Raw genomic sequence first — 25950 nt, forward strand, 5'->3', positions numbered from 1 at the left:
GAGCAGATGGAGATTGTCAGCTGTGAAAGGATTGAACTTGCTGGTGAATCTCTTGAGTGTGTGGAAGAGTTTTGTTATTTAGGAGACATGTTGTGTGCTGGAGGTGGGGCTGGAGCTAGCTCTGTGGCTAGGGTGAGAAGTGGTTGGAAGAAGTTCAGGGAACTCTTGCCTCTCCTGACATTGAGGGGGCTCTCCCTACGTGCTAAGGGGTCTTTGTATGCAGCGTGTGTTAGGAGTGTAATGCTGTATGGCAGTGAGACCTGGGCAGTGAAGGAGGAAGACATTCGCCGGCTCAGACGTACAGAAATGACAATGATTAGGTGAATGTGCAGTGCGTCCCTGCGTCCAAGGCCTGGAGGGGCTGGGTTTACAATGGAAGAGTTGAGAGGTAGGATGGGACTGGAGTGTATTGGTGTTGTGATGAGGAGAGGTAGATTGAGGTGGTTTGGACATGTGGAGAGGATTGGGGATGATAATTGGGTGAGGAAGGTGAGAAGTGTTAATATTGGGGGTGGGGTTATGAGGGGTAGACCGAGAAAGACATGGTACGAGGTCATTAAGTGTGACCTTAGGGTTAAGGGACTGAACAGGGAGGCTGCAATGGATCGTGCAGCGTGGAGAGCCGCCATTAGGTGACCAAGGCCGACACATGCAAGCATGTTGGAGCCTTTAAAAAACGAAAACGAAAACGAAGATAGTGTCCTGTGGAAGCCAGAAAACCATTTACAACATGGGTGGTAGCTATATAACCAACCCACACATATTCCTTATGTTTCAGCAAGTGGGTTGGTGGAGGGTTAGTCCCCCTCTGTGTAAAATAACTAACTCAAAGGCAAACATCCACCTGTTACGGGATTATAGTGTCTGGCAACAGATAGATAGATAGACTAGTACAGCATCCTTGAGCTAGTGAGCAATGTGGTGTGGATGGTTTTCAGGTGTGAAGGGTTGCAACTGCTGGTGACTCTCAGTTCTGGCTATGTCCACCTATTCACCAAGTGAGCCACCATCCAGGACTGGGTTGCCACAAAAGGTAGTTCTTTAACTTAAGTTATAGTGGAATCAAGGTGGGTATTACTGTCAGTTTACATTAATTCATCACCAAACAACTGTGGCCTTTTCATAGTTTCTATTGAAATGAGTCTTTCACAGGTTACGTGTTATTTTTACTGGGTTACCATAGCCACTGGGCGTTATTACAAACTTACCCCTGAAAGCTGTAAACAAGAATTCAGAGTGCATAAATCTTTTACAGACATTACCAGTTGCTAACCATTTCTAATGATCCTAACATGCACTTTACATTTGAAAGCTGGATGTCGAAGGTTGGATTAGGTTAGATGGTAGGTGGTAGTGACCATTATCCACTCACTTGATGTAGTGCTGCCTACTGCCTTTACCTTTAGCACTCTTTTTCTGTGTCTGCCCTCTCTTTTCCTATTTCACCCATTTCGCCTGTGACTTTTTATTACTCTTTTTTTTGTTTTCAGGTGGCTTTACAATACATTGAGTAATAGGCCTAATGGTGTCCTGTAAGCCAGGAAACCATTTACAGTGTTGGGTGGTAACTATATAACCAACCCACATGTGCTCCCTACGTGTCAACAGGTGGGTTGGCGGAGGGTTAGTAACCCTCCCCGTAAAACAACTAACTCAGAGACAAATGGCAACCCCTTACATGATTATGGTTTCTGGCTAGAGATAGATAAATATTTCACAGACGTCTACCAGTAGCTGGCCATATTTGATGTGTCTAATGTGCATTTTTGAATTTGAAAGCTGGCTGTCAAAGGTTGGATTAGGTTAGGTTAGGTTAAATCATTAAGTTTTCCATAGCTTTGCCATGGGTATTTTTGTTTTCTTTCCTGGCATACATTTTGTATGTTTGATACATTGACACTTCCAGTCAGTGATGGGTGGCAAACAACTCGGCCAGTTGAAGAGATCGTTGGTAAATGCATTGCCACAGGTAACCTGGCCACTTCTTTAAATACTCAGAAATAAATTTAGCTTTTTTTTTTTTTTTTTTTTTTTTTTTTTTTTTCCCACACTCCCTGGAGAGGGGTGGAAAGAATACTTCCCCAGTATCCCAGCTTGTCGTAAGAGGTGACTAAAAGGGGCCTTTTTGTCTCCAGTCTTACTCTCCTTATTGTCCTCTTCTGCCTTTCTGTCCTACCTCTCTTCTTGATATTTCCGTGTTTCTTCTGGCCTTTATTTTCCCTCCTACAGTGCCATATTATGGTTTGGTGCTATGGTAATTCTTTACTGTTCCTTCCTTTCCTTCCTTCCAATCACTTCTTGCAGTCAGCATTCAGTATTTAACTGTCTGTGTTGTATATGTACCAAAATTACTGTCCTTGAAATTGAGAGCTTGTTATAGGGTCATTCCATCGTGAGAAACGTTACATTCAGGGACAAGTTACTGATCTACTCTCACTTGTATTTTCTTATGTAGGCAACATAAATAAATGCCGTTTGCAAGGTATACTACCAACACCTCACACTACATTATGCTTTAATCAGATTATTCATGTTTTTATTCTGATTTTTTATATATTTTTAAAAGTGGCATGAGAAACGTTACCGCGATGCTACCCCACCTTTTACTTTGCATGAGTATTTTCATTAACTCCGTGATTTTACTGGTTCAGTCAAGAAGTGCTTTATATCGGTAATTTGTCAATGTATGAGGAGCATAACCATACCCTGCATATTCTGTTTCTCCCAAGAATATTGCTACTGTTAAGGAAAGTGTGACCGTGAGACATGTTACAGGAAAAGTGAGAAACGTTACTTGTGCGAATTTTGTTTTTCTTATATTTACTAAATCATCTCTTATGAAGGTTACAGTAATTGTAAGTATCACAGAACAATGTAAATCATGTATTAATGTGAAACATGATAAATTAACCAAAACATGATTCTTGTAAAGCAGGGTTAGGGGTGATGCAGTGGAAAAGAACAGTGTTATTTTGAATATTGTGAACGTAAATTACTGTATAACATGTAGGTAACCCTACAGCCAGTAATTGATGTGAAAGTTACATGATAAGCTTACCTGTATATCACACCAGTGATATAAAGAGCACTAAAGATCAACTACTTGCTCATCGAAGATGGAAAATTTATCCTTTTAGACTAATTGATTAAGGAAGGAAAGTTCACCCCTTTGAATGTGTGCGTCATTCTTGACTCATGAGGAGTTGGTAATACCTGCACAATCATATCCTCTGAGATCTTGTCTGTGTCTGGGTTGTCAGGAAAATGTGGCTATCACCCATTCTGTCAGTGCCTCTCTTTCTTAAATAATTAACTTCGAACTTGCTTGGCTCCAGAACTGATTCTACCACTGCAACATAATGCTTTGACAACTAGTACATAGTTACCTTGGGATGGTTTTTGTGTTGCCTCAATATCAGTAGTACTCAGTGACTCAGGCTGGGACATGAATGACTCTGACATTTCTGTAAGAGATGGTGTACTTTCCCTATAACTGCTAGTACTGGAGTCAGATTGTGGGTCATAGCCAGTCTCCTGCAGATAACACTGCTTAAAAGGCGATTGGTCTGCAGTCAAATGATACAATGCTACTTTATAGTGGCCAAGAGGTTTTACTGACCTGCACTGCTGAATGGATTTTGCTGCCTTACAGTTTTTCCAGATCTCTACATATTTTGTCTTCTCAGTGTTTATATATTCAGTAGACACATACATTAGTTCAGTTTCATCTGCTATTTGTTCAGCCTCCTCATAAAATTCTACAGCAGACCTTACTGTACAGCAACCTTGCAAAACTCGCCTGTAGACATTCCATTTTAGTAAAGCCCCAGTCCCATCCTGAGGGCCCTTGTCATGATAACTTTCTTGAAAGTTCCATTCAGCAGTGCAGTTGTGGAGGTCTTTGTAAAAGGTTAGAGCTGCCATAGAATAGCTATTCTTGAAGTGGGCTGCTGCCCCATCAGTCCACAATGATACATGTGTAAAATGAATACCAGCAGAATTCAAATAATCAAAAATAGCACTATTAAACACCTGAACTTCAAGGCTAGAGTGTGAGACTGTATTTAAAATTACTGCTAATGGCTTTGTAACAGTCTCTACATCTTTGACATAATGAACAACTGCAGTGTAAATAGTCACAGATTGATTTCTTGTTCAAAGGTGTGTGTGAGAAACGTTACATAATTTTCCGGTAATGTTCCTCACAGTGGGCATGTAACGTGTGTGACAGACCATATGGCTTACCAGGGTTTGTTTCAAAGTATCGCAGCGTTACATTATTAAGGCCTTGCGATGCCTATAATATAAAGTTATGTTGGTATTCTCCAGTTTGTTAGCTGTGTATGGGAAAAATGGGGAAAAAACATGAGCCACGTTACTCCTGAAATACTTCCATTTACTGGTCATGCTACATTCTGACCACAATATATATGTAAACAACTCAAATAGATGCATTTTCAGTAAAACACAATGTCAGCATTCCGAACAATAACATACTCTGGTCAATGATGTTATGAAAATTGCTAAATTCGGCATTGATTTTTCTTCCGTGACATGACACAGCTTCCTTAGTTGACAGTTTAGGCTCTTTTTCTCTTCAGATTCATAAATTCAATGATTAGGCTTTAAAATGATGTATAATTTATATACTTTTAATCAATTCTGATTTTGACATAAAAGGTTGACATCTTGGTGGAATGACCCTATAGTTGGAATTGCCATGCCCATTCGGTAATTTGTTTTATGATGTACTGGTAATGATTCTGTTTGCTTCTGCCGTAGCTGTTCATTTCAGATTGTACCATGATGGAGGTTTGTGTGTAGTGCCTTTGAAGTGGGTGGATGGCTGTGATACCATGCCTTCACAGGACAGCCCTTTAGAAGTGACTGCGTGCCTGTGGTTGATGGGTCTTCGGCCAGACAGACTGGGGTTGATCTACAGTAACTCCAACAGGTATATAAAAACATCAGTATGGAGGGAGAGGGAGGGGGAGACCAAGGATGAGGTGGAGGGATGGAGTAGAGAGGTATATGAGGGAGGGGGGAGTGAGCTGGGGGGAGGGCAGTTAAATGGTGGGTGACTGAGTGACTTGGAGGTGTTTTGTCTGCGGCCACCCTTTGCGGGATTAGGGCATCAGGCTTTAAATAGAGAGATAGAGAATATGGTACCAGTAATGATTTTTGCCATACCAAAATATCTACAGTTGGTATTGGGTGTCTGGTAGGTGGTGGCGACCATCATCCACTCACATGATGTAGTGCTACCTACTTCTTCCTTAGCCTTTATCATTCTTTTTCTGTGTCTGTCCTCCTCTGTTCCTATTTCTCCCTTCTTTCCTGTCACTTCTTATTGCATTTCTTTCTTTCACAGGTGGCTTTATATTGAGAGACAAGCCAAATGGTTTCCTGTAAGCCAAGAAACCATTTACAACACTGGGTGGTTACCATATAACCAACCCATACGTGCTCCCTATGTGTCAGCAAGTGGGTTGGTGGAGGGTTAGTGCCCCTCCCCGTAAAACAGGTAACTCAAAGTCAAGTGGCCATCCCCTACGGGATTACCCGGTATGGTGTCTGGCAATAGATAGATAGATAGATAGTATTGGGTGTGTGCTTTGTGCCAGTATTATTATATTGCCCAATCCATGTGAAGACATAGTATAGGTACCATGTACTGTATAGCATTCTCTGTGCATCACCCTTGTTGGCTAAGCATTTTATTTGCAATCATTTGTATGCCGTGTGCTGAGGTGAGTGTTTTGGGTAATGTTGGAAGAGGGAGACTGAGAAACACTTGGGACAAGCTCATAGAGTGTGACCTCACAAATGAGAGACTGATTGAGAGGCTGCTGGATGTTGAGCAGTGTGGAGAGAGCAATAATTTAGTTTTCAGTCTGCATTACCTGTGTATTATTTAAAATTGTGTGTGTGTGTGTGTGTGTGTGTGTGTGTGTGTGTGTGTGTGTGTGTGTGTGTGTGTGTGTGTTCTTACCTAATTGTATCTTTACAGGAATGAGTCAAGCTCGTACTGTCCCGTGTCTTAAACCATATTTATCGTACATATCCTTAAATTTGTGAATTGTTTTGGCACACACTATTTCATTCGGTAGTGCATTCCATTGATCAATTGCTCTGTTTGGGAAACTGAATTTCCTTACGTCTTTATCATCTCTCTTCTTATGCAGTTTTTTTGCAGTGTCCTCTTGCTGATGCTTCTCCCTATGTTAAGTAATCATTTATGTCTATTTTCTCCTTTCCTGATATGCACTTATATAGCATTATCATGTCACCTCTTTTCCTTCTCTCCTGTAGTGTTGGTAGATTCAGTTTATTTAGTCTTTCTTTGTAGCTTAGATCCCTTAAGCTTGGTATCCATCTTGTAGCGGCCCTTTGAACTTTTTCAATCTTGTCTAGATGCTTTTTGAGATGAGGACTCCAGACTACTGATGCATATTCCAGGGTTGGTCTAATGAATGATGTTATTATCCTTCTTAGCATGTCTTCATTTATGTATGTGAATGCTATTCTCATATTTGCAAGCAGTATATACATGTTCCATACCTTCTCGCTGATGTGGTCAGCCGGAGATAGTCTGTTATTGATAATCACACCTAGGTCTTTCTCTCTTTCTGATGTGTATAGGGTTTTATTTCCTAACTTATAATCCCAATCAGGTCTTTTTCCACTTTTACCAAACTTGATTACATGACACTTGTCCACATTGAATTCCATTTGCCATGTACTACTCCATTCATGAAGTTTATTTAATTCATCTTGTAGTTCCCTACAAGAGTCTGTGTTAGTAATTCTCCTTTGTATTTTTGCATCATCTGCAAACATATTCAGATAGCTCTCATTTCCAGTGTTATTGTTTATATCATTTATGTACACTAAAAACATGATTGGTGCCAGCACCGAACCCTGTGGTACTCCACTAGTCACTTCTTTCCATGATGAGTAGTTTCCTCTTAGTACTGTCCTCATTTCTCTTTTTATGAGAAAGTCTTGCATCCAACAAAACAGTTTGCCTCAAATTCCTCCTTGATGGTACAGTTTCCATAAAAGTCTTTGGTGTGGTACTGTGTCAAAAGCTTTCTTGAAATCTAAATAGACACTGTCCACCCATCCTTCCCTTTCCTGTATTGTGTTTGTTACTCTGTCATAGTAGCTCAACAGATTAGTAACACATGATTTTCCTTTTCTGAAACCAAACTGTCTTTCTGTTATCATACTGTGTTCTTCTAGATGATTTACCCAAACTTTTCTTATAAGTTTTTCTAATACCTTGCTTGCAATACTGGTCAGTGATACTGGTCGGTAGTTGAGAGGATTTTGTTTATTTCCTTTCTTGAATAAGGGGACTATATTTGCTTTTTTCCAAATATCAGGTAGTTTCCCTTGACTCAAGGATTTCATGAAAATTAAAAATAATGGTTTACTTAACTCCTTTGCACATTCTCGTAATACCCAACATGAAATTTCATCAAGACCACTTGCTTTTCCTCTGTCTAATCTACTTAACTCCTCCTGTATTACTTTTTCTGCTATTTGTATATCTGGTAGTATGTGTGGACATGCATGTTCCACATAGTCCCTCTCAAAATTTTTTTCTTCTGTAAAAACTAATTTGAAATTCTTATTTAGTGCTTCACAAATATCTTTCTCTTGTGTATAAGTGATTCCCTCGTCCGTAATGGATTGTATTATATCTTTTACTTTGGTTTTGCTTCTGATATAGCTGTAAAACAGCTTTGGTTGATCACTACTTTTGTTTATTATATCCTCCTCAAACTGATTTTGGGCTTCCCTCCTTATTCTTGTATAATCGTTTCTTGCCTGTTTGTAATTATTATACGCCCTTTCACCATTGTGTCTTCTGTATCTATTCCACAACAAATCTCTTCTTTCTTTTGATTTTTTACATTCTGTATTGAACCATTTCTGTATTTTCTTATCTGCTTCTTTGTGCTGTGGGATGTACTTCTGGACTCCTATTTCGTAAAATTCACAAAATTTTTTATATACAGCATTTAAATATTGTCCTCTAAGCTCATTTTCCCAATCAGCTTCTAAGAAATACTTCTTTAGGTCTTGATAATTTCCCTTTTTATAGTTTAGGCTCTTTTTGTAACTGTCATTGCTGTTTACTATGTCATATGCTATCCTGAAGTTATAATTTAGTACAGTACTACATGATCGCTTTTGCCGAGTGGAGGGTGATATATTAAACTGTCAATGTCATTTTCTTGCCTAGTAAATATTAGATCTAGCACTGAAGGTACATCAAGTCCTCTTTTTCTGGTGGTTTCCCTCACATGTTGCATTAAGAAAAACTCTTGTACGAGATCCAGGAGCTTTTGGTCCCAACAACTTTCTTGGCTATTTATATCTAGAGTATTCCAATTTATATTTGTATTGAAGTCCCCAGGTAGTATAATTCTTTCCGATTTCTCTTCCATTTTATGTAGCAATGATCTTATACTCTGAATTATACTCTCTGCCAGGTCCTCATATTCGTCTCTTTCCCCTGTGTTTGATCTGGGTGGCATGTACAAATTGGCTACAATTACTTTACCTTCAGATGTGTCGATCTCTACTGCAATCAGTTCTACTTGTGATGGTATATCTAGGTTTATTTCCTTGACTTTTAGATTTTTCTTAGTTAATATTATAATTCCTCCTCCTTTTTTTAAATTTCTGTCTCTTCTCCATATATTGTATTCTTCTAAGTTTAGTATGTCATTGGATATCCTTGGTGTTAATTTTGTTTCAGTTAGGCATATTATTTGTGGTTCATTTTCTCTGACATAATCATTCGTCTCTAGTAATTTAGATACCATTCCATCCACATTTGAGTACATCAACTTTATCATCTTGTTTATATACTTGTCATGACATGGTTCTGCTACCTTCCTCCTTTTTCTTCCATCCTGTTTGTGTACCACTTTCTTACCTGCAGTCCTATTACAGTACTTTGTAAAAAAAAATTTCTTCTCTTCTGATCTTCCCTCATTTTTTGTTTTTGCTTCCTCCCTCTTCTCTTTCAGTAATTCCAGTTCCTCTTGTGTTAGGCATCTTTTTATCCATACATTTTTGAACTCCTCTTTTTCCATAAGATTCTTTGCATTTTTTAGTATCTCTTCCACAGTGTTTACACTTGTCTTGCTTTTCTCGTATTTCCCTAACCTTTTGTGTTCCTCTATGTCTTTACTACAGATTTCCTCTGATACTTCTTTCAGTAAGCTCATTACATTTGCCATCTCCTTTTTGTCTCTAGTGATCTTGTTTTTAACTTCTTCCTCTTCTATACCAGTGATTACTATTGATTTATTTATTTCTACTGAATCTCTGACAAACTTTGGATTGTTTTGGATTATTCTTTTCACTTCCTTTTTAATGCTTTTTTCCTCCACCCTTGTTTCTAAGTCTTTCTTTACTTTCACCATTTCAGCATACGTGGTTTCTACATCATTTTTGTAGCTTTGCACAGCTTCATTCACCTGTGTTATCTTCTCCTCAATATCACTGCTCTGGTCCATAAGACTGCTTGCTTGTCTAATTGTCTCTGTGTCATTTTTTAACTCTTCCATAACACTCTCGTGATTGACTACTGTACTTGCCATTTCACTCACTTTCTTCCTAAGCGTACTCAATTCCACTGTTAGTTCACTGATGGTTGTGTCTTTCTTATTGGCCTCCCTTCCTAGTTTTTCTATCTCTTCCTTTTGCAAGTGCATTTGCTTCTTTATTTCATCAATTTCATTTTTGAAAGCCATTTCTAGTTTGTGTACACGTTCAACCAGTCTATTGTGAGTCTCCACTTCAGCCAGTTCTTGGTAGAAATCATCATTTTGCTTTTTACTTTTATCCCTTTTCTTTTCCAAATTTGTTTTACTGAAGTATGTATCCATTTTGTAATACTAAATGAACAGAGTACAGTATGTACTTACAGAGTGTGTACACTTTCCCTGTGTTGCTGTAGTATAAACAAACCCAGCTGACTCAACGCATCGTGGTTCTTTGTTCTGTTTGAACCAGTCATATTTAAACTTATTATTTCTTTTCCTTTTAATAATGAAAAATCATTTAGTCTAACCTGGTACAGAGCTTGACTCATTCAAAGATACTAATTTAGGTAATGCCACTGGCCGTGTTGGTCTGGTATGGAGCGCCGGTGATGGATGTCTACCTCCGATGACTCCCTCTGTGTAATTCACCGGGTCGGTCAGAATCACTTGATGGTCGTGATCGTTAGCTTTTTACCCTCCCGGAAGGGAGCTGAGAGCTCATATAGTCCGATCTAAGGGCAAGGCTGTGACCTTCACACACGCACACACCCGTCCCCTTGCTCAAGGGGGACAGTAACCACCCACTTCGTCAGTGAAACTTTTCGCAACCTGAGCGAGGCGCGAACTCCCGTCCACCAGTTGGCAAGCGAGAACGTTACCACTGCACCAGCGAGTGTGTGTGTGCATGCGTGCGTGCGTGCGCGTGTGTGTGTGTGTGTATGTGTGTGTGTGTGTGTGTGTGTGTGTGTGTGTGTGTGTGTGTGTGTGTGTGTGTGTGAGGTTATTATACTTCAGCAGGTGTAAAAGTGGCTGCACACCAAAATTGCTCCTATCTTACAGTACATCATCCCTCTTTCAGGGGATAGGGAGTTGAGGGATGTTTGTATAGCCAGGGAGTGGAACCACAACAGCTTCCTTTCAGGGGTTAGGGAGGTAATTGAGGGATGTTTGTATAGTCAGGGAGTGTAGTTTGTATATGAGTGCCACTAATCACAGGCAACAGTTTGTAGTCCTAGGTGTATTTAACAGACAGAAACCATGAATCGGGGTCACAGACTTTAAGTAAGGCACTGACATGAGTTGTGTTTTGATTACGATAGTTCTTTCACCTTGACCTGGCCTAGATTTTCAACCTCTTGGTGCTTTATTTCATTCAACTCTGACTGAAAAAAGTGTTGTGACTCAAAATCCTTTCCATGGCACTCCTTTGTTAATAGCGTCATACCGTACTATTTCAACTCTGTTTCAAGGTGATTTTCAGTTTTATACCAGGTTTGTAGTAGAAGTAATAATAGTTGCAGCCCCTAGCTCATTGAGCAATGTGAACCCAGTCGACTGCAGGTGGAAATTGCACTTCTGCAGTCCACCAGTTATGGGTTATTCCATGCCATCTCACCTAAAGCCTTCCAGTTCATGCCATAAATTTTCTTGGAAAACTTCAGGAAAGTGCTTGTATTTAATCTGTGTAATCATGCAAAATTCTGTCTTCAGAGGATGTTATGGAACTTAATCAGAGACTAAAAAGGTTAAGATGTAATTTTTATTTTCAGGTTAGAGTTGACTCAGCCATGGCAACTGCCAGAAGAGACCTGAAGAAAATGGAAGGGGGGAGAAAAAGCTCTAACATGCTTGTGTTTATTAGCCTTAGTCACCTATTGGCAGCTCTACATGCTGCTTCATCTCTGGCAGTCATCCTGACAATTATCTCCACTGTCTAGTAAGTATCTGAATGTGATTGCATTTTGTTATAGACTAAATCTGATGGTTGGCAGGCTGATGTTCCCCTTATCCTGCAGTCCACCATCCTTCTCTTGGGGTTTAGGAAGTTTGGAATATTTTTCTAATGGTACCACTGCATGAGGACATTCCTTTGCAGTGCCAGATTAGTTTTATACTCATTATTGGCTATGGTGCTCATTAGTTCACTTATATTTGTCTATTTTCATACTTTCTGAACCCTTCTTTACCCTGTCTTTGGATGGGAAAAGAGGTAGGGATGATGATTTTCCCGGCACTTAATATTACTTGCCAAACGGTTATTATGTATTTTTCTTTGTGTAATATAAGCCACCAATTTTGCCCCTCAGTTCCCTAGCCTCATCAGCTTCCATACTTTGCTTTCATCATCATCTTGTTCTGTGAAAGAGGGGGATGTAGGTTGGGGGAAGGCAGCAAAACAGCAGGGGACAAAGTGACATGGAGTCTATTTGTCTGTGGCCACCCTCGATGTGATTATTACATCTGGCTGTAGATAGATAATTATGATAGATTCTTGTCCTACCATGCCTCCTCCCACCTCTAAACTCAGTGTATCCTTTTTACCACCAAATCTGCATCCATTCTCTCCATATACCCGTAATCATTTCTGTCTAATGTCACACTCTTTAACGCTTACAGCACCACGTTTCCTCACTTCGTATATAATTTTTACTGCAGTTGGCTGCTCAATAAAATGTCTCGGCCCTTTCATTGTTAAAAACTGACGTTTCATCGCTTTTATCAGAATTTGTAGCAGCCTCAGACTCAGTAGTGTGTTCTGAAGTGCTGTGTTTAGGAAGAGAATTGGTAGATAGCTTAAGAGTAGATAGGAACTTAAGTCAGATTTTTTTTTTTTTTTTTTTTTTTTTTTTTTTTTTTTTTAGGAACAGGAAATGGGTCAGGGATGGGAAAGATACATTTGGTGAGCAGTTTATGTCATAGGATTAACTACTAGACTCTCACCTCAAGCTTAGGAACCAATTTAGGATGTAAAGAATCCATGAAGTAAGGGAGGTGTGGAAATTTGAAGAGTAGGGGGGGAGGGGGTAGACAAAATAAACTTAGGCTGAGTTACTGAAGATGGGTAATGAGTATGGGGTAGAGCAGAACTCACAGATGTAATCTGGCTGGACAAGGGAACCCCTATGTATAAAGTGACTTGGTGATGGAATTATGAAGTGGAAACAGGACTGACAATAGTGCTTGATACATATAAGAGTGCGTTAGTGGACATTTGTGCTGGGAGGGGGTGGTGATAGCCAATACCCTCTTCAGGCATAAAATGATCCACAGGTATACATGGCGAGTGATGAGAAGGGTGGGTGGTGAACTGAATGAAAGGAAGGCAATGATTGATTATGTGTGTGTGGATGAAAGGATGCGAAGATGTATATTGGATGCAAGAGTTTATAGAGGTTGGGGGAGTGGACTTTCTGACCACTACTTGGTGGTGGCCAGAATTAAAGTTCAAGTAAGATGGAGGAATAGAAGAAGGGAAAGACGAGAGGAAGGAGTAGTTGCAAGGAGAGTGGAAAGGTTACAAGAGGATGAGAAAAAGGCAGAGTATAAGAGAGAAGTGGAGGAACGATTGGGCAAATATGAATTGGAGCAGATGGGGGACGTGGAAGGTGTGTGTAGAATATTTACAGAAGAAATATGTGCAGCATGTGATGTGGTGTGTGGAAGGAAGAGAAGACGGAGGGGGGTGCAAGGAACAGCGTGGTGGACTGAAGGGGTGAAACGGGCTGTGGCACAAAAGAAGAAAGCATACAATGAATGGATGAGAAATAGGGGTGTGGAAGAGGTTGAGAGGCGGAAGAGAGAGTTATATGTAGAAAGAAAGAGAGAGGTGAAAAGATTAGTAAGAGAGAGTAAGAAGAGAGTGGATGAGGAATTTGGAAGGAATTTGAGTGTAAAGTGGAGGGACTGTAAGAAAATGTTCTGGAGAGAGGTGAAAAGAGTAAGACAGGGTGGAAGTGAAGTTAGCAGGGAAGTGAAAGATAAAAATGGTAGATTACTAGTGGAGAAGGGAGAAAAAGTGAGCAGATGGAGAGAACACTTTAAGGAATTGTTGAATGTGGAGGATGGAAGTAATACGAGTATAAGTGGCTGGGGAATGGCTGGGAGAAGGAGGGAGGTGAGAAGACAGGAAGAAATCAGTAGGATTGAAGTTGTGGAAGCAATGAAGAAAGTTAAATCAGGGAAAGCCCCAGGAATTGATGGAGTGTGTGGTGAAATGCTGAAGCATGGGGGAGAGATAGTAGTAGAATGGATGTGGAAGATGTGCAGATTGGCCTGGGAGGAAGGTAGAGTCCCGGAGGATTGGAAATCAGGTATAATTATTCCCTTGTACAAAGGAAAAGGGGAAAAAGAAGTGTGTGGTAATCATAGGGGCATTTGTCTTCTTAGTATAATAGGAAAAGTGTATGGTAGGATACTTATTGACAGAGTTAGAGAAAGAACAGAGAAATTAGTTGGAGAAGAACAGGGAGGCTTTAGGAAGGGAAGAGGTTGTGTAGATCAGATATTCATTCTCAGATCTTTAGTGGAAAAGTTTCTAGAGAAGGGAAAGAAGTTGTATGCGGCTTTCATGGATTTGGAGAAAGCATATGACAGGGTGGATAGACTAGGATTGTGGAAAGTGTTAAGAATATATGGAGTAGATGGGAAGTTGTTGAATGCTGTGAAGAGTATGTACGATGGTGCGAAGGCTGCAGTGCGTGTGGATGGTGAACTAAGTGAATTTTTCTCTTTGAAAGTTGGGTTGAAACAGGGATGTGTCATGTCTCCATGGTTGTTCAATCTGTACATGGATGGGGTAATAAAAGAGGTACAAGGTAGGGTAGTGGATGTTGGAGTGGCCCTGGTGAGAGAGGATAGTGTTTGGAAACTCCCTGTACTGTTGTTTGCAGATGATACTGTGTTGTTGAGTGAAGACGAAGGGGAGCTGCAAGGCTTGATGGATGAGTTTGAGAGAGTGTGTAAGAAACGGAATCTAAAGGTGAATGTAGGGAAGAGTAAAGTGATGGTCTTTGAGAGAGGTGAAGACAGTGAATGTACAGCTAGGTTGGATGGTGAGGAATTGGAAAATGTGAGTACGCTTAAGTACTTGGGTAGTGTGATGAGTAAGGATGGAGGTTTGGAGGGTGAAGTGCTTGAAAGGGTACAGCAGGGAAGAAAGGTTGCTGGTTCTTTGAAAGCAGTGATAAGAAACAGGGAAGTGAGCATGGAAGTGAAAAAGTTACTACATGACAGTATTGTGATACCAACTCTAACGTACGGAAGTGAAGCTTGGACGTTGTTGGAAGGACACAAGTCAAGAGTGAGAACAGTGGAAATGAGTTATTTAAGAGGAGCCTGTGGAGTCACATGGAGAGACAGGCTGATGAATGAGGATATAAAGGAGCGTTGTGGTGTTGATGTGGATGTGATAGGAAGCGTTATGAGGAACACACTGAGGTGGTTTGGCCATGTGGAGAGGATGGAGGATGAAAGACTGACGAAGAGAGTGTATGTGAGTGAGGTGGAGGGGAAAAGAGGGAGGGGGAGGCCGAGGATGAGATGGAGGGATGGGGTGGAGAGGTATATGAGAGAGGGGGGTGTGAGTTGGGAGCAGGGGAGTGAAATGGCGGGGGACAGGGCGACTTGGAGGCGATTTGTTTGTGGCCACCCCAAACGGGATTGAGGCGTCTGGCAATAGATAGATAGATAGACATATAAGAAAGGTAGAGTTAGGCAGAAGGAAGGTAAGAGTTAGGGAGAAGAAAGATGGAGTCAGGGAGTTTACCCTTTTTTTTAAGTTTTATGTCATGTCCCCTTTTTTCGAAATGGGCTAAGGCGTTGCCCCTGGGTAGAGGACTTTTTTTTTGGATCATGTAGCACTTTTGTGACCAGAAGGCCCTCCTGATGTCTACCAATGACCCTTGGGTGGACTCAAACTTCCAACTCTTCAATCAGAGCAGAGCGTTCTTAAACCCACTGACCCATGGCGGTTACAACCCCCCCCCCCAAGAAGGAACTAACATAAGACAGATGCCAGAGAAAAGGGGGGGGGGAACTATATATATACTCTACTGCTGTATTTGTGGATTTGGGGAAGGCATTTGATACACTCCATGGGTGACAATAAAAATGGACTGTGGTATGACAGTGATGAAACTGGTGTATGAAGGTGCAGCTGTGTGTGAGAGTGGATGGAGGGTGAAGCAAGGACTTCTGTGAGTGGGGCACATCAGAGTTCTGTGTTGAAGCCTTTGCTGTTATCCTGGCACTTATGTCATTATAAGTTACTTACTGCCATGGGAACTTTTATATTCTGATGAATTATTTTTAATGCCTAGAGTATTCAAAGGGCAAGAGAGAAATACGAGAGGTAAAAGGATGGAATGGAAGGAAAGAAACTGAAAAATAATGCTTTATTAATAAACAGAGGTCATAGTCAGTTGGTGTAATGAAAGTAATGTAGGACTGGGGATCATGCCTTCTGTTGTGTGTAAAAATTGGGAAGAAATTCTGTTGTGCATAATTTAGAATACTGTAGATGAGTTCACAAGAGATGTAATGATAGAGGGAAGCTGCAGGATGTGAAATATTTTATGTACAGTGTGTGGCAGTATCCATGTTATAGGAATAAAACATTTAAGAATTGTTCAAGGTTGTAAATGCTTGGGATGTTTGGAGGTGCTCTGTTTATTATAGGAAGAAATGATAGATCACTTGCTAGAATGAGAAGTGGGGTGTAAAGAGTTTAGGGAACTGTTGCCTCATGACTATGTTGGGGCTTTTCCTTTCATGCACATAACTCTAGAAAACATGTACAGTAGAACCTCTCTCATTCGGACTATATGGGGGGAAGGGTTGTCTGAATTAGCAGATTGTCCGGACCATCAGGGTAATCTCCAGTTCATACCAAAAACTATCTACATATGGTGTGTTTGTTAATTATTAACATATGTGGCATATGTCAACCCTACGTAACTACAAAAGATGAAAGGATGCTAAAATAACCAAACTAATCATGTACAATAGTTTTGTATTGCATAATTTACAGGTAAGGCCATGACAAGAAACTAGCCTACATTTTAAATTGTAGTAAGTGACTAAGGCCCGTGTAGGCAAAAAAAAAATTAATTAACTAATATTTGGAATAAAAATAAAACTTATGTAGGCAAAAAATACATTGTCATCTTTGGCATATTGGTAATGCCCATATGGGCAAGAAGCTAATGTTTGATGTACAAGTAAAGCACATTTAAGTACAAAAAATAACCTACAGTAATCATTAAACATTGCAGAATATTCAGACCCATTGTTGTGTAAGCAAATTCCTCCTTTTAACACCTTTATTCATTGCAGAAGCTACACTTGCATTAAGGGGCATGGTAAGGAGGATTAACTTTTGAAATACAGCGTAAAAATATAAATGGTTGGTGAACTAGTTGATGGAACGAATGCTAGCGTGTGTTTAAACAGGCGCCCATGTTGCGACCTAGCGTGATCCGAGACTAAACGAATGACGATACGGCGCTGATACTGAAAATGACTTTAGAATTACTTTCAACATATTTTTGGAGCTTATTATTTTTAAATTTTGTCCAAATTAACAGAAATCCGGATTAAAGGGGTCCGGACCAAAGAGGTTCTATTGTATTAAGTCTTATATTGTATGAAAGTGAGATATGGCCAAGGAAAGAAGAGAATACAGACACTGGGAAGTAGCAAAATGAGGATATTCAGAGGAAGAAAATGCAGTGTTGACTGAATCAAGGATAGTGTGCAGCGAGAGATTTAGGATAAGAGATCTTGCATAAGGGTACTGGTAGGGTGGACTTACTTAGAGGCCAGTAGAGGAGCATTCACAGCTTTGAATAATGAAGGGAAGAATGCCCAGATGCAGACTCAGGAAGATATGGGGTGGGATCCTGGTGGGAGGGCTTCAGGATAGAGGTAAGGAAATGACATAAGATTGTGGAGAAAAGATCCACATCTGGTAGAATGATCAGTGGTTTTAGAGTGGGTTGTACGCTAATGATGACATGCCTACCTCCATCCTGAATTGGTCCTGCCTGGAGATCAGAAGAAGAATAAGGCTGTTCAAGTTTATACTGGTGAGGTGATGGTGGCCTGTTGTTCGCCCCATAGCAGAATTATGTGAGCAATAAAAAAATGGAATAAGATGTTGAATTGTTGAGTGGATAGGGAGGAATACACTGAGACACAGTGGACATATACAATGACAACACAATGACTGTGCAGTGAGTGGAACCTGTGCTATGTCTGTCCCCCTTTATTAATACTGAAGATGACAAAACAAAATAAGTTTCAAAGCAAGCCTGAGGACAGTAAATCACCCATGGAATGTGGGAAGTTTGAGGGGAAGAGCGGGGGAAGTCGTTGAGGCATTCAGTAGGAGGTGGATGGATGTGGCGTGTTTGCAGGAAGTCCAGTACGGGGGTGGATCAGCCAGAAAGATTGTTGGGAAGGACTGTTGTTGTAAGTTGTTTTGGCAGGGGGGGACAGATGGATATGGAGGTATTGGTGTGATGGTTGCGGAGAAATGGATGGAATATGCTATGAATGCTTTGAGAGTAAGCGATAGGATATTGTTAGTGAAAATTCTGTTGGGTAGAAAGATAGCTGCAATTATATCGGCATATGCTCCACAGGCAGGATTGGATGAAGCAGAGAAAGATAGATTTTGGGATGATTTGATACGTGTAGTGGGTGGTATGCGGGATGATGAGATAGTGGTTTTGGGAGGGGACTTAAATGGTCATGTAGGTGAAGCAGCACAAGGTTATGAAGGAGTGCATGAGGGATGTGCGTATGGTATAAAGAATGCAGAAGGGGAAAGGATACTCGAGTTTGGGGAGGCAACGGACATGATTGTGTACAACACATATTTTAGGAAAAGAGACAGTAGGGTAATTACGTATGAGTCTGGGGGAAATAGCAGCAAGATATATTATTTTCTGGTTAGGAGGGCTGATAGGAGGTTAGTGAGGGATGTTCAAGTTATAGGAAGTGAGGAGGGTGTGCAGCAGCACAAACTATTGATTTGTGATATGGTGCTTAAAGAACAAGTGATGAAAAAGAGGACTTATGTACCTAGGAGGAAAATATGGAAGCTGAAAAACCAAGTAGTAAGGGATGCCTTCTATAGCGAGTTGAGGAGAGTGGTGGCTGAACAGGGAGCTGTAGACAGAGGCATTAATGAACAGTACAGAGTCCTCAAGAACAATTTCTTGAGAGTTACTGATGTAACATGCGGTTGGACAAGAGGACCACCAAGACATAAAGTAACTTGGTGGTGGGATGAGGGTGTAGAAGCTGCAGTTAAGGAGAAAAGAAGGCTTTTCCGGGAATGGAAGAAGGGTGGTAGCAAAGAGGAATATTTGGCTGCCAAGCGTAGGGCTGGAAGAGAGGTATACAGGCAAAGTCTGAGTCACAGAGACAATTACTTTATATCCTAAATCATGGGGAAAGGAAAAATATATTTAGGGTGGCAGGTCAAGTGAAGAGGGATAATCGGGATATTATAGGTGAGCAGTGTGTGAAGAATGATGAAGGAAGGGTAGTGGTGAACAGTGAGGATATTAAAGATGCATGGAGAGAGCATTATAACCGGTTGTTGAATGAGGAGTTTGACTGGGACAAGGAAGGTTTGGAGCCAGCAGATCCAGTGTCTGGCCCTTGGCCTTTGATTGATACTGCTACTGTGAGTGAGGCAATAGGCAGGATGAGGGTGGGGAAGGCAGCTGGTGTGTCTGGGTTGACTGCCGAAATGTTGAAGGCCTCAGGCGATATAGGGGTGAGTTTAGTCACTGACCTGATTAATAGGATTATTTATGAGTGTGTTGTCCCAGATGATTGCCTGAAGAGTGTAATTTTAAATGTGTATAAAGGTAAGGGTGATGCCCTGGAAAGAGGAAATTATAGAGGTATAAAGCTTTTAGATCAGATAATGAAGGTAGTGGAGAGAGTTTTAGGAGGTATGATTAGAGAAAGAGTGAATATTGATGAGATGCAGTTTGGGTTTATGCCAGGTAGGGGGACCACAGCTTCAGGAAAAATATATTGGTAGGAGAAGGGATCTTTATTTTGTTTTTGTTGATTTGGAAAAGGCCTTTGACAGAGTCTCTAGAGAGGTGGTGAAGTGGGCAATGAGAAAGCTTGGCTTGGAGGGGTGACTGGTTAGGGTGGTTATGGCTATGTATATGGGTGCTCACACCCAGGTAAGAGTGAATGGAGATTTGAGTGATGAGTTTTCCGTGAATGTTGGTGTGCATCAGGGGTCAGTCTTGAGTCCCATGTTGTTTATCATGGTACATGAAGCCCTTTCATATGACTTTAGAAATGGACTCCCGTGGGAGTTGTTGTATGCTGATGATTTGGTGTTGATTGCAGAGAATGAAAGAGAGGCGGAGGAAAGGTTTAGGAAGTGGAGAGATGGTATGGGGCACAAGGGTTTAAGGGTAAATGCAGATAAAACAAAAGTGATGATATCTAGGGTTGGTGGCGGTACTGTCAAAGACGAGGGAGAGTGGCCATGTGCAGTTTGCCACAAGGGCGTGGGAAGTAATTCCATCTTGTGCGGTGTGTGTGATAAATGGGTGCATAAAAAATGTAGTGGTATCAGAGGTAGACTGCGAGATAATGCTGATTTTGTGTGTACGGCGTGTCTGGGTGAGCAGGTGGAGATTGTCAGCTGTGAAAGGATTGAACTTGCTGGTGAATCTCTTGAGTGTGTGGAAGAGTTTTGTTATTTGGGAGACATGTTGTGTGCTGGAGGTGGGGCTGGAGCTAGCCCTGTGGCGAGGGTGAGAAGTGGTTGGAAGAAGTTCAGGGAGCTCTTGCCCCTCCTGACATTGAGAGGACCCTCCCTACGTGCTAAGGGGTCTTTGTATGCAGCATGTGTTAGGAGTGTAATGCTGTATGGTAGTGAGACCTGGGCAGTGAAGGAGGAAGATATTCGTCGGCTCAGACGTACAGAAATGGCAATGATTAGGTGGATGTGCAGTGCGTCCCTGTGTCCAAGGCCTGGAGGGGCTGGGTTTACGATGGAAGGGTTTAGAGGTAGGATGGGACTAGAGTGTATTGGTGTTGTGATGAGGAGAGGTAGATTGAGATGGTTTGGACATGTGGAGAGGATTGGGGATGATAATTGGGTGAGGAAGGTGAGAAATGTTAATATTGGGGGTGGGGTTATGAGGGGTAGACCGAGAAAGACATGGGACAAGGTCATTAAGTGTGACCTCAGGGTTAAGGGACTGAACAGGGAGGTTGCAGTGGATCGTGCAGCGTGGAGAGCCGCCATTAGGTGACCAAGGCCGACACATGCAAGCATGCTGGAGCCTTTAAAAACGAAAACGAAACACATAGATTGGGTACCAAAGAAAGTGTAAGTGATACGGAGGGTGGTGGTGGTAGAGGCAGACCTGATGTGCTGTGGGGGAAGAGTGAAACAGTACACTGAAGAGTGGGAAAAGGAAGAAGAGTGTTTGAGAGAGTGAGAAAGAGGAAGGGGAGTGTTTGAGAGAGTGAGAAAGAGGGAGAGGAGTGTTTGAGAGCGTGAGAAAAAAGAGTGTTTGAGAGAATGAGAAAGGTGTGTGAGGATGATGTAGCCTGAAGGCACTTCTGTCATGGCCTTACCCTGTTTTGGAGGTTCAGAGATGATGATGATGATGATAAACCCCAACCACCGATGGGAAGTAAACCGTTGTGGGCCACAGCCATTTCCGGCACTTAACTTCAATAGAGCTTCAGGTGTAGACTTGTTCAAAACAAAAATGTTGGCAAAATTTATAACCTACTGCACTGATTTCCATGGTTTTTGATCTGAAAAAGCCAAATATCACAGCCATTTTCTTCTCAGATGAAAGAACACCCTACCTCAAAGGCCATGAAGTTTTGCTGTCTGAAAATCACAAAAGTTACATTTTTCGTAACAGATAGACTGGCAGTTTTGGCTATTATGTTCCTTGAAGTTGTAACTAGGATATTATAAGTGGTACCACTGAAAAGCTCATCAAATTTTCTTTCAGGTGTTGTAAAGAAATTGTGTACAAATATGAATATGATTACAGTTATCAAATAATTACAGGAATATGAGTAAATTTGACAGATTTCCTGATGAAAATAAGATTCCTATTAATATATATGTGTCTTGAACTACTTTTCAGTTCTTGCATTGAGAAGATAGGACTCATTCTTCTTTGTCTAGTTATTACTGTCTCATGATCTGCTCATATTAACCTATGAGTATGATCTTCTAATACTGTTGTCCTGTATACATTGGTCTCTATATGTGTAATTCACCGGGTCGGTCAGGATCACTTGATGGTCGTGATCGTCAGCTTTTACCCTCCTGCAAGGGAGCTGAGAGCTCGTATAGTCCGATCTAAGGGCAAGGCTGTGACCTTCACACACTCGCACACCTGTCCCCTTGCTCGAGGGGGACAGTAACCACCCACTTCATCAGTGAAACTTTTTCGCAACCTGAGCGAGGCGCGAACTCTCGTCCACCAGTTGGCGAGCGAGAGCGTTACCACTGCACCAGTGAGTGCTGTTGTTGTTTAGATTTGCTGGATATAAGTATTGCATTTGTAGTATTGTTGTCATCCATAGTTTGATGTTAATATTTTCATGAATGTTAATTTTATGTACAACATACCCAGAAGAGAACTTTGTATCTGGACAGTGGAGGCCCCTGAACTGACAATGTCTCAGCAGCCTACATAAAAAAAATTTAAGTCTGTCACCTTCCCACAAGGTCAGATGCAGACCTTTTTAATTGTTTTTTTTCATTCATTCATTCATTGCCAGACGCCATGTATCCCAGTCGGGGTGGCCAAGGGCTTAGAGTTAATTGTTTTACGGGGAGGGGCACTAATCCTCCACCAATCCCACTTGACACGTAGGGAGAACGAGCCAACAGCATCTGGTGTTCCGAGGCGGTCACCCATCCAAGTACTAACCAGACCCAATGTTGCTTAACTTCGCTGATCGCACGGGAAGCGGTGTACTCAACGTAATTGGTTTTCCAAATGATTATATTAGTGTTTTGCAGTTACCAACCTACAGACAGGCATTTTGGTACAGTAAACCCTCGATATATCAGACTAATTGGGGGGAGGGGGGAGTCTCTATATCCTAAAGTTCGCTATATACGAGGGGTCTGTATTTCCGAGGACCTATACAAGGGGAGTTGTTTGGTCCTGAGTGCTCAAACATAAGCTGTGTGAAGTTTTACATGTAGAATTCAACGGTTTATGAAGTTATACATGTAAATAAAATACATCTAATAACAATACAATATAGTGTAAGTAATCCCCCCAACATCCGATGTAATAGAGCCAAAGGCACTTCCGGAAAGTGGTCCTGTCTGGATAGTGGGCCCCAGCCTCCTGGACTTGTACTTATGGACCCTAACTCAGAAAAACACTATACAACTCCCTCTGGACATGCATAGCACCTATTTAAGACCCAAATCACACCAATAAGGGACATAAAAAACTGAAATAAATGCAAAAGAACCAGAGAATGAGGTTTTAGAGGTTAGTTTATACAATATTAAACATTCTGGGTACTTACAACAAGTCCCTGGCTCCTGGACTGGTTTCAACCACCAGTTTGCACTCCACAGTTAATCCTTTGCACTCTAAATTCTAATTTCTTAACACTGAACAACACTGTAAATACCCGTGTGTTCTTGTGGCAAGGTATTGCAGTTTATTCACTGTTTATTCACAAAAAACGAGCACATGTGACATGCATTGCGATAAAGATCTGCTCTCGATCAGAGTTAGGCTGTGACTGTTGATGATGGGGTAACAGAGTTGCCACATTGCAGCAGCCACATTACCAAACTCCTCAATTTTCATTACCAAATTTAACTTTTCATTACCAAATTCGTAAAGCTAGCATCTATTCTTCACTAATTATATACACAAGTGGAAATACATGTAATCACTCTTCTTATAATGAACAGCATGTTGATTATTATCATGCTGTATAGGCTACAGAATTAATCAGAGAGAGCAAACAATCCACAATCTCCATCCTGTGTATCCTCATACATGTGAAAAATCCGTTTGGTATTGTATTATTCAGATTCATTACCAAACAAATTTTTCATTACCAAATTGGCCCACATTTGGTAATGAAAAATACCAAATGGCAACCCTGACAGGGGAGGGGGAGGGGGGAGGAAGGAAGGGGTGAAGGGTCCATTGTGTAACAGCTGTTCGGCACTTCACAGCAATTTCAAATTACGGGTAGGAAAAAAGTCGGATTTTTTTCAAATTTTTTGCAATTTTTGGCCCATTCTGGGAATATTTGATCCCGGGACGAAAATTTCTGGTAAGTGAGGATGTCCGGAAATTGGGCGTCCAGATATTACGGGGATTATTGTACTGTTACAGTACACTTACTGTGCCAGGAAGGGATGCTGTTGAAGTACACTTACTGTGCCAGGAAGGGATGCTGTTGAAGTACACTTACACTGCCAGGAAGGGATGTTGTTGTCACTGTAGGCTGATTCCCGAACTTTCCCCGCATTTAGCAACCTTTGCAAAATTTGGGGGAGATTCGGTCGCGTTTTGGCCATTGGTTATATCCTAAATTTGCAATACAGGGGTTTGTTATATTGAGGGTTTGCTCTATTTCCCACACTTGAACGCTGTTGAGTTTGCAGGCCAGTGTAATGATAACAAGTTCTTTTGCATATTTAACTGTTGTTGCAAACTTTCCATTTTGGCAAATGGCTAGCATAAAAGCTGTTACAAGACAAAGTGCTGTGTTGTATTTCACGAAGCTTTATGATGAACATGGAATATTATGTAGGAAGAAAGCTGGGGGCACTCACCATCCTCTCACTTGATGTAATGCTGCTCTCGGGTGTCTGCCCTTTCCTCTCCTTCATCTGTCTTACCTTCCATCCTCTACTGTCTTTCTTTCCTTCATTCTTTCCTCGTCGTTCTGCCTACGGGTGACTTTACACTCCCTCTTCTATCTTTCTTTCCTTCGTTCTTTCCTCGTCCTTCTCCCTGTGGGTGAACACACTGAGTGACAAGCCAAACAGGAAACCATTTACAGGTACTACACCGGGTGGTAACCATATAACCAAATTTTGGTGCCTGGTGGTTTAGTGGGTAATTACAGCACTCCAGTTCCAAGGGGTGTTTGGGGTTTATTGCTCACATAGTGCCACTCAGGGATGAGTGAGGCTGGTCACTCTCATCTTAAATGTCAGGACCAATTTGCCTAGCCTCGGACTCCTAAGCTTCTCATGGGGCAATGTAGGATTGGATGACGAATGATGAATAAAGCTAGAGAAAGTGATGCCAGTGGCATGAGAGCTGCTCTTGAGAAATAAATATTTGAGCTTTTTAATATTGAGGCCCCAGATGCTATTGAAGAAATTCAGAAAAAGAGGCTTAATGGGGCAGCTAAGTGCAAATTTTGGTGGATTTGTTCACTTTGTGATACAAGCACCAATTATCGCACGGGGACTCATTAAGGGTTAGTTGATGTAAAAATAACATTAGCTACTTGAAATTCCACCTGTAATTGTCATTATGGGAGTGAATGTCCTGCATTACCAGGGCAGACTGGAGACATCACTACTGTGAAACTCAGCATGGAGTTCAGTGTCAGCTTTTGTAAAGTAATAGTTAAGTGTCCCAAATGATATCTAATTAGCCTCCATGTCAGTTAGATATCAGGACCTGAATCAACAAGATGTGCCAGCCCGGGATAGCCGAGCCAAGGATGATGGGGCTTTGGTCATCTGGATGGTGTACAGATCACACGGGACTTGAATAGCACTGGATGAACGATGGGGCTGGGTGTAGGGCAATATAATGCATGAGCCTAGCTGTATTCCATACAAGAAGATGCTTACAGTTAATGTGGTCAGAATATAAACCCTCAACCTTTAACTGTTTATTACCATATACAGTATTCTTGAATATGGCTGACATTGGAGAATCTTCATCCAAGGGGCAAACAGATTGGAACAATTGCTGTCTTTGTCAACTGGACAAAAAAGAAGATCTTAATTGTCCATCAATTTCATATAGTACAGAACAGGATGGCTACAGTATCTATCTATCTATCTATTGCCAGACGCCTCAATCCCGTTTGGGGTGGCCACAAACAAATCGCCTCCAAGTCGCCCTGTCCCCCGCCATTTCACTGCCCTGCTCCCAACTCACACCCCCCTCTCTCATATACCTCTCCACCCCATCCCTCCATCTCATCCTCGGCCTCCCCCTCCCTCTTTCCCCCTCCACCTCACTCATATACACTCTCTTCGTCAGTCTTTCACCCTCCATCCTCTCCACATGGCCAAACCACCTCAGTGTATTCCTCATAACGCTTCCTATCACATCCACATCCACAC

At 41.4% G+C, this 25950-nt stretch overlaps 1 pseudogene; it reads right to left on the reverse strand.

The window, feature by feature from the left end:
• Positions 1-22473: 22473 nt before the first annotated feature.
• Positions 22474-22596, reverse strand: LOC145416858 (5S ribosomal RNA; annotated as a pseudogene).
• Between the last annotated feature and the right edge of the window lie 3354 nt (positions 22597-25950).

The sequence above is a fragment of the Coenobita brevimanus genome, chromosome 107 (genome assembly GCF_032717465.1).
Source record: "Coenobita brevimanus isolate Jiangsu-jjx chromosome 107, ASM3271746v2, whole genome shotgun sequence".
Lineage (NCBI taxonomy): Eukaryota > Metazoa > Arthropoda > Malacostraca > Decapoda > Coenobitidae > Coenobita > Coenobita brevimanus.